This window comes from Belonocnema kinseyi, chromosome 2 (assembly GCF_010883055.1).
Source record: "Belonocnema kinseyi isolate 2016_QV_RU_SX_M_011 chromosome 2, B_treatae_v1, whole genome shotgun sequence".
NCBI classification, from domain to species: domain Eukaryota; kingdom Metazoa; phylum Arthropoda; class Insecta; order Hymenoptera; family Cynipidae; genus Belonocnema; species Belonocnema kinseyi.
Genome location: NC_046658.1, coordinates 12272166 through 12288330, shown reverse-complemented (window position 1 = coordinate 12288330; position 16165 = coordinate 12272166). Strand labels below are relative to the sequence as shown.

Genomic DNA, 16165 nt, shown 5'->3' with positions numbered 1-16165 from the left:
CGGAGCAGCAAAGTATACTCAACGCAACCGAAAAGCTTAGACGAATTGCAGAATCGGATTCTGCAACAGGCTACTTTGATTGATAGGGAGATGATTCGTAATGCTGTAACTCATTTTTACAATCGCATAGCTTTTTGTCAAGAAGCTCAAGGTTTTCAGTTCGAACATCTTCACTGAAGCGTGAGAGGCAAGGGGACTCACACTAATCAAGCACCCCAAAGGGAACAGAATTTACTACGTCCACGTCGTTATTCCTGGGCAATGCAAAACGTAAACGTAAACTGCTTGGAAAAAACCTTGAAAAAACCTTTAAGATTATCATCAAGATCAATACAGAGCTCAGCAATGAATTTCTCGTTGAAATTTACTTCAGGAATTGCACTGATCTCTTGGAAAACTTTGTTAATTTCAAATAACCTTTAACTGACACAGAACGTTACAATTGACATATGACTTGTGTACGTACCTCATTGTAGAATTTTTCGCTCTATCGATTGCAGATGTAAAAAAGGGGGTTTCCATTTAAAAAGCAAAGTTGACCTTCAAAAAGCCAAGAAGGTCTACTTCAAGGTCAAAATGATTTATTCCAAAACTTTTACACCATCCGATTATCCTTTAAAATCAGTCACATTGTTCTTTTTTTAATTTTTAAAAGTTTTAAAAAGTGTCCTTAAAATATTTCAGATTTATGTTTTAAAATTTTTGAAATTATTTATTAATTATATATATTTATTAATTATTCTTTTCCGACTTCTAAAATCTTTTAAAATATTTCGTAAGAAATTATTTGACCAAAATAACCTATTTTACATTTTTAGTCGATTCAATTTTTAAATTATTCTTAAATAATTTCAAAACTTTTAAACAATCTGATTAATTCTTTTTGTTAATTTTAATTCTTTTTGATTCATTTCCTTTTGTTTCAATTATAAAATTATTAATAAATTTTAAACCATACAATTTTTAAATGGTTCTAATATTCTTGTTGTTAAACTCTTAAACAATCTGATTATATTTCAAAATGATTTCGATTTTTTCTTAAATTTTATTATAATTTTGAACATTTTTAAGAAGTTTCCTTAAATAACTGCAGATTTTTCTTTTAAACATCTTTCAACATTTAAAAATATTTCATAAGAATCTATTTTACAAATATAAAAACATGAAAACTATGTATTCCGTTTAATTTTTAAATTATCTGCAAATCTTGTTGAAAAAATTAAGCAAGCAGATTATCTTTTTTCCATCCCGACTCCAAATATTGTTTTTCGTAGCTTTCGATAGGGTCTTGTATAAAATAGCTGTTTCAAAGCTCTTGCGTAAACTTACTTTTAAATTTATTTCCAGTTTCTAATGTCGAAATATTAAATTATTAAATTTTCTATTATTTGCTTTAACTTATTTATTTTAACTTTTTTTAATCCAGCTGTCTCAAATAGGTCTGTAATCACTGGCAATGGAGTGCCAAGTAGTATTTTTTGTTTGAATTCATAACTTTGGTAAACACAGGCGAAATTTTAAATTGTCTGTATTATATTAATATTATATCAAATGATATGAATTTAAGAAATATTGTATATGAAAATTAAAGAGAAAAACAATCACCGTATGGTCCTACTGTCAGCAAACGTCATCTAAAAATGACACCAGCTCCAATCATATACGCAATAAATCACACCTATGGCCATGTCTGACGACCGTCAACTAGGTGGTATATAAAAATGTACCTATTCGGAAAATTATGTTTTAAATGGATTCTAATTTATCCTATTTTTTTTTTCAAATTGTGCAACATTATAAAAAATACCTTAAAATTTTCCAGAATCTTTTTTGACAATTTTTTGAAATTTTTTTAAAAAGTTGTAGAATATTCCTCTCAAAATTAGTTTCTGATCATTTTCTTTAAAAATCTTGAAACATTTAAAAATATCCTCTTCAAATAACTTTAAAAATAAACAAATGGTACATTTTCTTAGAAAACTTGAGAAAACTTTCTATCATCTTCAAATCTTTCAAAATTCTTAAAAAGCTTTTTCTTTCGAAATTTAAAAAAATGTATATTTGACTTAACATTTCTTGGCATCTTAGTAAATAACAGACTGAAAACATCCACTAAAATCATATTCATACAAAATGCAATCAGTCAGGTTTTCGAACAAATTAAAAATCTTTTTGAAAATTTTCAAAGGTTTTAATGAAAGAATATTTTTCAGATCCATATGAAAATTTGAAAGGATTTCTAATTAAAAAAAATAAATTGTCAGAGAAAATTTAAAAAGATTTCTAAAAATACTGAGGAAAAATCCATAATATCTTCGGCAATTTAAAAAAATTTTAGGACTTAAAAATTGTAACAAAAATTTTGGTGTTGAAGAATTTAGTAGTGTTAAAGTTATTACAAATATTTTAGAAGTTTAAAAGATTTCCTAATACTTATAAAATATTTATGAAAACGAATAATTTTCAATAAATAGTTAAATATTCTATTAAAAAAACAGTTCTCAACGAAGAAGATTAATCTTAAACCAATAAAAAAAGAAGTAGAAGTTAAACTTTGAACCAAAAATATTTCTTGTTAAATACTTCAATTTTCAATCAAAATGTAAAAATTTTTAAAATTCCATGATTTTTCCACTTTTTCCACAAGATTTGTTTAAATTCCATGACTCAGCCAAGTCTTCCAGGTTTTGTGTGAAAGAAATAATTAACTTACGTTATACCCCATGTGTTTTCTAAATCAACATTCATACCTTTCGTAACACAAAAGTTATAATTAGCCTTTCGGCTGAACTATACTTCAATAAATTTGTATAATTTCATTACACAAATGAAACTTTAGGCAAATTATTTTTAAAAATCGGTTTTTAAAGATTTTGAATAACATGCTTACAAAATTTTCAACAACCTTCAAAGGTTTCAAGAGAATGAAATAATATTCTTAAGATTAATACGAAAATTGAAAAGGATTTTTTTTATATTAAATTTTTAGATAAAATTTAAACAGATATCAATTTTTTTTAAAGATTTCCATAAATTCCGCGAATAAAATTCGGAATCTTTGAAGACAAGTTTTTTAATTTTTTAATATTTTCTTTAATTTTAGAAAAAATTCGGTTTTGTTGTATACATTTAGAAATTTTAGAATATTCTGAGTGATTAAATAAAAATATTTACGAAAATTTACCAAATATTTTCAAAAAACAACTTAAATTTGTAAAACAAAAAATGAATTTTCAACTAAGATTAATTTTCAAGCAGCAAAAAGGCAAATAGAATAGTTCATTTTTCAACCAAAAAACAAAGGATTAAAAAAAAAAGTTTAATTTTCATTCAAAAAGAAGAATTTTTAACTTAGAAAATTGATTTTCTACTCAAAAACAACAAACTTGAAAAAAAACTTAAAATTGTGAACCAAATGGATGAATTTTTACTGAAAAAGATCAATTTTGAAGCATAAATAAAATAGTTAAATTTTCAATTCAAAATCAACAATTTTTTATGATTTTTTAACCGAGAAGATAAATTTTCTACCTTTAAGAAATGAATTTAAAAAAGATATATTAATCTATAAATATAAAAAAGTACTATGATTAAATAAAATTTTTTATTTTTCCCCAATTTTTTCACGGTTATGTACTAAAAGAATTATTAAAATTCTGATTAATATACTCTTAAATGAATCTTTGAATACCAAAAAAAACCCTACTTTTTTTCAAAATGTTTAATTGTGCATAATTATAAAAATCCCCTGAGGATAATCCAGATTCTTTTATGTCAAATTATTCTTTTATTGTAAAATTACCCAATCTGATCTTCTCTACCGACACTGTCAAACTGGAAAAATGCCGCCCTGTTTGACCGCTCAAGTAGAACCGTCTATCATCTATTTTAGTTCGTAAACTGGCTATGTGTCATTGGAAGCGCTTTATTTTAGTTTGCAAAAGCTTAGCGTCAGAGGGACCGCTGCGGACAATCGCTCAAAATTAAATACGTGGGATCCGAAATCTCCCACCTCATCTCTCCTTGATTACATGTTGCATGTCGGTAAGAAGTGAAACTTTGAATGAATTCACTTTGTAAGCACAGAATCTTCGATTCAATTAAGATAACATTCTGCTCAAAATCAGTGTTAATCGTGAAATGATCACGGCCGACCAGTTGAGTTTCTTTGTTCCTTCCTTCATCACACATAATTTTTTTCGTCTTCAGACGCTTTGAGAGTTCAATATTCTTGATTTGAAGAAATTGCACGTGCCTGAATCTCGTAGAAATCGAATTCTTCACGGGTGTAGAAAAAGGAGATAGTTTTATGGTTGGTAAGTGGAGTGAAACGAATGGAGATCATAGAGCTCATATAAGAGAAAGGATAAAAATGCAGCATCCGTAATGAAATAGATATGGACATTTGAGATGAAACTGAGGACGAAAAACGTAGGGAGTAGAGCGAGAAACTTCATCACACATAATTTTTTTCGTCTTCAGACGCTTTGAGAGTTCAATATTCTTTATTTGAAGAAATTGCACGTGCCTGAATCTCGTAGAAATCGAATTCTTTACGGGTGTCAAAAACAACTTCGATAAGCCCATTGAATAAATCAATCACATCGGAAAGAGTAGTGTTCAAACACTGGAATTTTTTGCTGACTGCATTGAAAAATGATAGCAAAAATCTTCATTAAGATGCATGAATGCAGATTATAAAAGTTCCAGCAGACAGTATATTCCTCTTGCTTCGTTCTTCGTGATCGGCTTTTCGTGGGGATCTTTCAATATCGCTTCTAGTGCAGCTATTGTGTTTCTGAAAAAAATGTATGCAGCGTTCGAGCAACATCATCTCGAGCAGGCCACCTTGTGACTGATAGAGAACTTAGTAAAACATGCAGATGCTCTGAGTTAGTACAATGAGATTTATAGATTTCTCAGCGGCGAGTCAATCCCATGAAAAAAGTATATATTCTGTAAAACGCCAAAATATGCAACAGCTTCTTGGCAACTTTCTGCTGCGTGAATACCGAAAAGATTAAGAAAATTCTCCGAAAACTGCGAATAATCTGCGTATTTGTTCCAATATTTAAATCGAGCTTGAAATCAGCTGTAAGGTTCAGACATATTTGCAGCAACATCGTAGGCTTGTCCTCTGCAATCAATAATATCCAAGCCAAGTGACATCAGTACAATATCAACTTTTGTTAATAATTCCTCTGCTTTGTGAGCTGGATTTTCTATTAAACGAAGGATATGTTTTTCCAGACTTCTATTTTCTTTCACATATCTGATCATGAAAGCTAGTTGATCTTTGTGTGAAATATCTGCGTGTGCTGCCAGAACGCTGGTCCCATATTGATTTATATGAGTTGTTAAAAATGGGTTGAACTGGGAAATCAATTCCATGGGCATCATTTAGTTGCCATTTATGTTTGAAAACAAATTTCTCATTATGCCCTCGAAATGTTAGTCCTCGTGACGCCAACGTTTTTATTACTACCACTACGCGTTTTAGTACGTTCTTCCACTATTCTGTTTCCTAACAAGTTCAAGTGCATTGCTTCAATCAATTCAAACTGAAATTTTTGCTCTGTTGTTCATCTGAGTCATTCAATCATTATGACTGCGAGAATTTTCATGTTATTTGATACGCAGATTCGCGTTTTTCCAATAATTAAAACCTCCCTTGGAAAATGCAGAATCTCCTCTGAAAAGCAAGCATGACACGCAGAATGCTGATCCTCTGCTCTTCGAGTAAAGAAACCACTGAATATATTATTTTAAATTATGGACTCTACATTTTTTACATGTTTTAAAATTAAGACACTTTTTTGATATTTTTAATTATCGAAACACATTAAAAAATTGTCAGCCTCTTTTTCGATAAACTCTCTAAAGTCTGTCATTATAAACTGCCGAATTAATTCAGCAAACCTTTTTTGACTCGATGAAAAAAAGATTCAATTTTTTGTGTTCAGCGATTATTTTCACATACTTTTCATTTTTTTCAATTTCTATTCTCCTATAACCTGCCCCAACAATTCTCTGGCGCTCGTCTCTCATAATGAACAAAATCTGCAACAATTTATCATAGAAAACAAACAGTGCAGAAAATTAAAAAATCTTATAACCGAACAAAAACTGATATATGTGCGCAATAAAGCAAACAAACCGTTTACATGAATCCGATTATTTTTGTCGAACGGTGACATTAACAGTAAAAAGCGAGGTTAGATCATTTTTCGGTTACCTTATCTCAATTAACAGCTGATTTGGAAATGTAGCTAGCTATAAGTCGCTTAAAACGTTATGAACAGCGAGCTACTGGTAACTGGTAACACTGTATTTATTTCACGGATTATGTTGCGCACTGGCGTGGTGGTCGACCAAAACAAGTTAAATTTACCAGGGCGGCAATTTTGAAACTGATGTTAATTAAAATTTTATGACAATTATCACAAATGATTTCAAATATGGAAATTCTGCCGCCCTCAAGTTTTTCCGTCTTAGGCTGCAGCCTAAGTTCTTATTCGCTCCTCTACTCCCCTCGAACTGCTTTATCCATTTCCGCTCTCTTTCTCTTCTTAATATATACCTTGCCTTACCTAGTTTCTCAATCTAAAGCTTGCTATTTTAGTTTACCTTTTCTCTCCTCATCCCTTTTTAAATTCGTTTGTAATCCTTAATTTTTTTCTTATACTATTTAATATATTTTGATTCCACATCATCCCCGATCTTTCTATTAATTGTGTTTCCCTCTCCCTTTTTTCCAATTCTTCATAGTCTTCTGCTATCTTCTATATTTATAGCATTGAAAAGCTTCCTCCTTTCTTCTTCCCATATAATTAATTTTATCGTCCTCCCACTCGTTTATTCTATATCCATTAAACACTTTCTCGCTCTACTCCCTACGTTTTTCGTCCTCAGTTTCATCTCAAATGTCCATATCTATTTCATTACGGATGCTGCATTTTTATCCTTTCTCTTATATGAGCTCTATGATCTCCATTCGTTTCACTCCACTTACCAACCATAAAACTATCTCCTAATTGCTATCCTACCTTTACCTTGCTTTTTATCTCTCTAATAATTACCGATACTCTCTTTATTATACCCTATCTTATTACCTTTTTCTACATAAATTTTCCTGCTTCGCCTCGGTCTAATGAGTCAAACGCCGCCTTCAAGTACAGAACATATATATTGTCCATTACCCCCATCCCTTTTCTAAACTCTATCTGATTCGTTGGTTCTATTTTTTTCCTCAACTTTCTTCTTTAACCTTTTCAACAAAAACCACTACTCTTTCTTTCCATAACTTTGGACACTCCTATCCTCTCTATACTCTATTAAATTTTATCCATGTCCACCTCTTTATCTTTTTCCCTACCACATTTAACTCCTCTCCTAACTTTCCTCTCTACTCCTCCTAGTAATTCCATCAAATATTTTTTCCATTCTACCATTTCAATATGCTGGTTAACTCTTTTCTTCCCCTCCCCCTCTCTATTTACTATGATGTCAAAAATTCATTTAAGTTCGCGCTCGAATTCTTTTGAGAAATTCTGAAAACTGTCCTGCGTCTGCACTTACTGCATGACGCAAGGCGTATTGTCTGCATAGTCGGGTAGCAAGCCACAAGCGACCTCGCACGTGGGAGTCCGTGAAAGCACAACGTCTCATGAACATAATTCGATTTTTCCAAAAGCAAAGTCATTTTGAGCTTTTTTTTTTAGTTTTTCAAAGTACTTTTTGGATATACTAACATTGATACGTGCTCAGAAAGTTAGGCAGTACACTTATGACTAGCTATGGAGTCTGATACTTCTGTGAAAGTCATTTGTTTGCATTCTGAACATTCACCCACTGTTCGGAATGACATTTGTAACAGTTTCTCGTTTTTAAATTAGCGTGTTCCGATAACAACTTGTGATAAAAATATTAAAGCACTCACAGCCGGGAAACCAGCATAGTTATTATATCACAACACTCAAAAGGATATCACCGTTACATCAAACACAACTAGAGAGTTTATAATACAAGAAACCACCATTCATTAGCTGAAAGGGAAATGTTATAAAAAGGTCTGACACCGATCAGTGCTATGAACCGAATACCTTTAAATTCATATAATATTTAACATGAAAAGTTCTTTTATAGGTATTGAAGCTTCTAAATTCTAAATTTTCATTTATTTTAATTAAAAAATAGATTTGATGTTACGTCCTTCATGTAATTAACGTCTGGGATAGATAGATAAACGTTTATTTTTAGGCCTGCTCGCCTTAAAAATTGACTTGCTTACACGCATGATCCTACTTTCTCGCTTTGCCTCGCATTGCCAACCTCTGCCCCCGCGGCTAACCCATAATACTTATCTACTACTTAAAATATTTACAGTATTCTTATACCTACTTCTTCTCCTATTTACAATCTTTCCTTCTCCATTCCTCTTCCACCTTCCTTCTGTTCTTCTCCATGTTACCCAACACACAATTCACCCATGCTACTGCCCTTTTATCCCCCCTATCATGCAACAATACCTCCATTTCACACTCCTCCAACCAGTGATCCACTTTTGCATCCCCTTTTCCGCATAATTGACACATCCTCTTCACTCTAGAAAGTCAGAACTTATTACAATCCTCCGTGCATTCGCATCTCATTCTCGCTATTAGTTCCTGACTTCCTTGCTTTCCTCTCTCACCCAAATATTGTGTTCTCTCCCTTGGCATAATCCACACGTAGTTCCCGTTAAACCTTGAATCTCTTATCCTCTCCTCTCCGTCTGCCTTCTCTCTCTCCATGCCATTCTTTTTAACCATCTCATATACTTTCCTTCCTTCTTCGTGCATCCTTCTCACTTCATCCATCTGCAATCCATTCATTCTAAAATACCTTTCCCTTTCCACCTCCATCTTCGCAGCACTACATCTATTCGCCTTCTCCCGCCAACACTTCCTAACCAGCTTACCTCATCTTTACACGCCCGACTTCCCGTTATAATCCCTGAACTCGTTCTTCCAGCCTCCCTCTTGACAATATAGTTCAGCGTATTTCTTGCCAACCCCAGTGTCCACTTTACATACCTCTCCTGTATCCTATTTACCTCCTCACTTACCTTTCACCCCCACACCTCCACTACGTAAGATAAGACACTCTTCACTAGCGAATCAAGCAATTTCATTCTACTTACAAAATCATCTGCGAACAACCACTTTCCCAGCCCCTTACACCTGTCCCGTCACCACATTTGCCCTTCTCACTCTCTCTTTTATATGACCATCTACTCCTCCATTTCTCCGAAACGGGAAGTCCAGGTACACAAACTGTTTAACCTCCTGTACCGCTTTTCCCTTCCACTTCCACTCCCTTCCCTAATCTCTCCCACCTCCTTTCCTTAACACCATAACCTTCAACTAGTCCGCATTTAACTCTAACCTATTTTTGTCCAAGTATTTTTTCAAACTTTTTATCCACTCCTTTAAAATTGCAAAAAGCGTTCGCTAAGCGGGCACACTTGCCTCAACCCCCTAGCTATCCAGAACGCCTCAGAGATTTCCTCCCCTCCTTTCACTCTGTCATTCGTCTCCTCATATACCTCCCTTACCCTCTCGATCAGGCCTCTCTCCACTTTCCTCCCTTCCATTGCCTACCACAATCTCCCCCTATCCACCGAAGGGAAAGCGGCCTTTAGATATACAAAAAACGCGTACACTTTGGCACCTTTTTTGGTTAATTCTCTATCCACCACATGCTGCAAGACGTAAATATTGTCAATAGTACTCCTTCCCTCCCTAAAGCCCGCCTGCATCTCCGGCAATATTCCTCTCACCTTAACTTCCTTCTGCAACTTATCTGCCAACACTTCATACTTTTTTCACTACCCCCTACAGCCTCTACCTTAGATCTTGTGTGCCAAACAACTACGCTTCGTTCTCTACTGCGTCCAGCCCTGCTGCCTAAGACGTTTTCAACTTCCTTATCTGCTTTTCTATCCCCTCGTCATTCAGGTTTTCTCCATTTACCTCCCTCATTCTTCGAATTCCCTCATCTCTCTTCCGCGTATCTGATCTCTGAAATGAATCTTTAAAAAATTCCCTCCATTCATCAATCCCTATCTTCTCACTTATCTCCACCCTACGTTTCCTAAACCTATTAATTATCTTTCACACGTGCTCTTCTGTCTTAACACTTCTCAACTCCTCTTCCAGCTCTTTTTCCTTTTACTGCTTTTTCATTTTACACGTCAACCTAAACTGCTTCTCCGTATCCTCCCTTTTCGCAGTTCCTTCCTTCCAATTCCTGTACTTCTTTTCTACTTTATCTTGATAATTTCACATTCCCTATCCCACCACAGATTCACCATTCCTTTCCCCTTCTTCCTAAATACCTTCTTTTTCACACAACTTTTCACTTTCTCTTTCAGATCCTCCCATATCTCTTCCACCGACTCCCCCTCAAAACTTACGTTTCCCGACTGCTCCACCCTCCCTTCCACTGAATTTTCTCTATCTCCTCCCACCCTTGCATATTCATGATTACATAGTCTATCACTGATATCCCTATCTTACTAACATATGCTTTTTTAGGCTCGCTAAATCTATGTGATAGGAAGAAAGTATCAGAATTCAATTATTCAATTTCACCTTCCGATGAAAATGATAATATGAATGATTTCCCGATTCCTTACACATTAGAAGAAGCTTTGGCGTTAATAGAGGAAGCTGATTTGTCTAAAAGTCAGTATCACATGACCCATATGCAGGCAAAAAAGAGAAATGCTGACATTTACCCAGCATACGACAATTTGACAAAAGCTTAAGAAGAATGTTATCCAGATTCCATTAAGGTAACGGAAAAGGGTTTTACAATCGGTTTAAAATCTTTATTAGATCATACGATATCTCGGATTTTTAAAAATCGTGATAGTTCTCTTCCATTTACATATATAAGGAAACTTCATAACTTGAGGTTAATTGTGGAATGGCAAAATCCTAATCCATCCTCAACATCATATTGCATGCCAAAACTATATGAATTCGCAAAAGAAACCCCAGAAAAAACCAATTCAGTACTATCATCACTTCAAAAAGAAATCGATAAAATGAAGCCCACAATAATAAAGATTGATTCCGGTACTTTTGTGATAAAAACTGATATGATGTTGACGATGCTCGACCAAAAAGTTTGCCAGGCTCTTTCTGTAATGGATTGTCAACACTACGTGCTAGAATTCACTTTATGGAAAATCTTTTACATATAGCCTATCGACTAGATTTTAAGAAATGGCGAGTAGATACGGATGTATATAAAGATTTGCAAAAGAAGGCGAAGACTCGAATTTGCAAAGCTTTACATCAGAAGACAGGATTGGCAATAGATGCAGTATAACAAGGCCCAGGCACATTCAATGACGAGAATACCGCAAGAAGGTTTTTTGCAGACCCTGAAATAACAGCAGAAATTACAGGGATAGACTTGGAGTTAGTGGAAAGATTTGCGTACATTCTACATAAATTAACAAGTACAGAGCCAACTGAGTTGAAAACATTTGAAATATATACTATGGAAACCGCAAAACTGTACGTACGTTTATACCCTTGGCACTAATTGCCTGTAACTGCCCATAATTTATTATTGCATGGAGCTGATGTTATGAAACATTTTCCATTACCAATTGGACAGTTTTCCGAATTCATGCAAGTTTTCTCGTGCTGCTACTAACACTGATTTAGCACACAAACTGTTAGTGAGTTCGGATCCATGTATTAGTTACGAAAGAAGAAATATTTCAAAATTCTGAAATTTATGAAAATGTACTTGTTTTTCTGATTCATTGCCAATCCCGTTTTCTGATATGAATCTCTGCAAACTTAGGGGTTTGCCTATCAAGTCGGTGGGTTATAGTGAAAAGATGTTATATTGAGTGTTATGATTCATTCTCAATCTATTGCGATTGAAACCCCGACTTTTTTAAAGTGAAACTGCCAAAAATTGGAATATGTTTGTCTAAATTGTTTATAAAGATTTAAGTTGTTATATTTAACTAAATATTATAAAAGATATATTTTTCAGGAATATCAGAGGCCATTCTAGCTATTAAAGAAAATTAAAATTTGATATAACCTTAAATTTGAATCTTTTATTACGAGATATATTTATAACAATTGTTATTGTTAACTTTTCTAATATTTTTGTGACTAGCAGTTATTCATCCAATAGTTTAAAACATTTCCAGTGAAAAAACACAAAAATTTATATGCGAAAGGGCAACAATTTTGAATTAGTTTATCTAATTTGTTTACAAAAATTTAAATTGTCATATTTAATCAAATATTATTCAATATTTGTTACTTTAAAAAATACCTGAAGTCGTTCTGGCGATTGAAGGAAATTATAATTTGAAAAAATCAGAAATTTTAATATTTTACCATAAGAATTGTTTATAACAATGGTTATTATAAACTTTTAAATTATTCGTGTAATTATATATAATTCCTACATTAATATGAAGAACTTTTAGTAGAAAGAACATTTTTTTTACCGATAAAAAGACTATTTTCTAATTTGTTCATAAAATTGGTTTTTAACAAATAAATGGACTAATGAGCAGATTATTTGTATCCTATAAGTCCCTAAACACTCATGCAAGACAATATAAAATTTACCTAATCATTTATTAAAGCGTAGAAATTTTCAGTTTTCCATACTTTGAGTGAAAAATTATTAAATTACAAGTAGAAGAGACAAAAGTTCAGAGCGTCAAGCTCTTCAGAATTTAATGAACTTTAATTTTGAAAAAATTAATAATCGGACCAAAATTGAAGGCTCTGGACATTTCTGAACGAAAAAAGTGCATTTCCTCCCACTGTGCGTCGTGGCTTGTTGGAACTTTCCTCCCCGTGGAATTCGCTCCCAGCACTGCCAGTACTCTCGCTGACCACCTCCCGCTCTTCCGTCGGTAACTGTGATCCATCCATGCCCAAAAGTACCTATTGCAGTCAACAGATGTCTCTCAAGGCCGCTGTCGCTTACCGCGTTAAATTTTCCCTTTTTTTGTACTACTTCACCCCTCAGAGCTCCTGCAGACACCCTTTCCTCTTCACTAACATCCCCCAGTACTACGAGAACCACCCTTGTCCACCAAGAAGGCCCAAACTCCTGACCACAAAACTACCCTGCTCCCTTGCCGAATTAATATCACTTACTCTATTTAGCCATATCCCACTCCACAACTACAATGAAAATTAATTTTTAACTACCCAATTCACTCCTCACAATCCTACTCACTTCCTAGGCTTCCAGTCCCACCTGTCACTTCACACTTTCTCACTACCGCCACCAACATGCAAGTCCTTCAACTTCTGGGAATATTTTTAGATGAATGTGATGAGGGTCAACGACAATTGTCTGAAATTTGTCATTAACTCTTGTCATCACGTTCATCTAAATTTTCAAAATTGAATGGAATAAAAATATTCACTTATTACATAATCTAAGTACATATGTACTTTACGAAGGAAGAAATGTTGTCCCGATACTGGTAGGTCGGACGTTCGCTAACCGAATCAAGGTGGCCCCAAGAGAACTGAACTACCGTAGTTCCATTTTCGAACCGATAGAGGTCCAGCCGACGCAGACAACAATAGTTCTAGGGCATTCGGTACCCCCCTCCACCCGAATTTTTTTTCGTGTATGCTCGTAGAAAAGTAGATTGTGAATAAACTGTACACAATTTAATATTATTTTTAATACTCTGTTTTACTTGTAAGCAATTGAATTTTACTTTTAATATTGCTTTTTACTTGTAGTTTTTTTGCAAGAAAAAAATGGAAAAAAATATTATATTCTGTTCCATGAAGCAAATATTTTTTGGATGAGTCACTGTTCTGTTTCAATATTTTGAATAAAAATACAAATTTAATAACATTTATACAAAGTAAATTTGTTTGGAAATTAAGTGAGATTGAATTTTAAAAAATTCAGTTTTCCGTGAAAAAGGCAGTGAAAAAATTATTGTTTTCATATTTTTTGAAGATTATTGAAGAAAACAATTTTTATAACCTTTTTAATAAATAAGAAAAATAAATAAATTATAAAAATCTCAAAAAATCAAGTCATTAATGTACAATGATAACCTAAAGGTGTATGCTGGCAGACGAGAAACTGCAAAGTTCACTCAACATCAATGAGGTAGGATTGAATAGGATTACACCTCTATACTTTTCCAGTGGCCCAATCGCTTTGTTATATCTTTGTACTCACCGCGAGAAGTAAAAAAAGGACTGCGAGGAGATCACCTGTTTATTCAATGGACAATATCAGAAAAAGTGTATTTTGAAGTGAAAAATGCACCTCTATACTATTTCAAGAAGTCCCCTGTCAATCCGAATGGTGAAAAAACGGACAGTCCAGAAGATAGCGCTTTTGTTTCATTACTTTAAAAACGTATACAAATATAGCATTTATACTTACAAAACTAACTTCATGTTGATTTAAATGGAAAGATAAAAATTTTATAAGATTTTAAACAGACGCATACTAATAAACTGTCACATTGATTGGACAGAAAAAGTCGCGAAAAAAGAAACTCACGGGAAGCGAGCAGAAAGATATGAACTTCAATGTGGACAAAGTAGACGAATAAATTCCAAGAATATTAATTTTCAAAAAGGGAATTTCGCCATTAAAGACGTTATAGTAACACAAGACCTTTTAAATTTTCAAATTCTGTGGGAAAAATTCTATAAAACTATGCAATCATATGAAAATATAATGTTCAGTGCACTGTGAATTGCATACACTTTTGCTTTTTCCAACATTTTAAAACGGTATACCTTGTTTTGACATACATAAATGCAGAACTAGCTTTGTGCCAGAAAATATTTTTAAATGTTTATTACGCTGGGGGGCGGGGTATTTTTTTTCTTTAAAAATATATTGGCGGCCCACACGTTTTTCGATGCCTTTTGGTCTAAAATGATGGAATACCAAGTTTGGTTCAAAAACATTCATATTTAGGGCAAGCCCCAGATTTTTGAATTATTCAAATCTACGTATCTCCTATCATCGTATATGTTTTGTTTGTGGACATAATGGGTATAGACAAATGAAGTTTATTCAGTATACAGCTTGTTTAATAAAAAAAGTCCAAAAATCAATAAAGTCACAACCTTAAAATAAATTTAGGCAGAAAAGAGATGCCACATGCAAAGGAAAAAAATGAAATGATATCTGATAGAGTGTGAAGGGGGGAGTGTGACGGGGGCGCAGTTTTCCGAAGATGGCTTTGTGACGGAAAGCTTCACTAACCACTCTCCCTGAAGCCCCCGTTACTGCCTTCAGGAGGCGCTCAATGGCCTGTAAATAGCAGGTTAGGTCACTGAAAACTAATGCCAATGTCCCTGTAACGGCTAATTGATGCAGGTTTTCTTCCGCCTGATGTGCAGTGAGAAGCGGCAGCCAGTTATCATTTACTTTTTTTCCCCTTTGCATGTGGAACCTCTTTTCTGCCTAAATTTATTTTAGAGTTGTGACTTTATAGGTTTTTGGACGTTTTTGATTAAACAAGCTGTATACTGAATAAACTTCATTATTTCTATACCCATTATGCCTGCAAGCAGAACATACACGATTATAGGAGATACGTAGCTAACATACGGTACATATTAATAATTCATAAATCTAGGACTTGCCCTAAACATCAATATTTTTAAACCAAACTTAGTATTCAACCGCTTTAGACCGAAAGGCATTGGGAAACGTGTGGGCCGCCAACATTTGAAGAAAAAAACACTTTATTGACATCTGTTATTATTACACTCCAATAACTTTGAGAATTTTTATCGTGCTGGACCTATAAATAATACTAACTTTCGTTTAGAAGATTTCGTTATTGAACAACAAAAAGAATAAAGATTGAACCTACCATTAACCGATGAATAAACGCTGAAATGTTGCATTCCAAAAGAGCATAAGTGCCAACTCGAAACACACTATCGATAAATGACCTTGTAGTAAAATGTAAAATCAAAACATTAAAGATAAACATTTTTAATTGTAATTTAAATAAGCTACGAAAACTATTTTTGTAAGGGTATGTCGCCAAATTTGACTATATATTATTTCATCCGTTAAATTTATTTAGATTTGAAACATAGAAAATACATCTCACACA

General features: G+C 33.4%; 1 protein-coding gene across 3 annotated transcripts in view; it reads right to left on the bottom strand.

Moving 5' to 3' along the window:
• Positions 1 to 16165, bottom strand: part of LOC117166917 (liprin-alpha-1) — a 690677-nt gene that overhangs the window by 426826 nt on the left and 247686 nt on the right. The gene's annotated exons all lie outside the window — the stretch shown is intronic.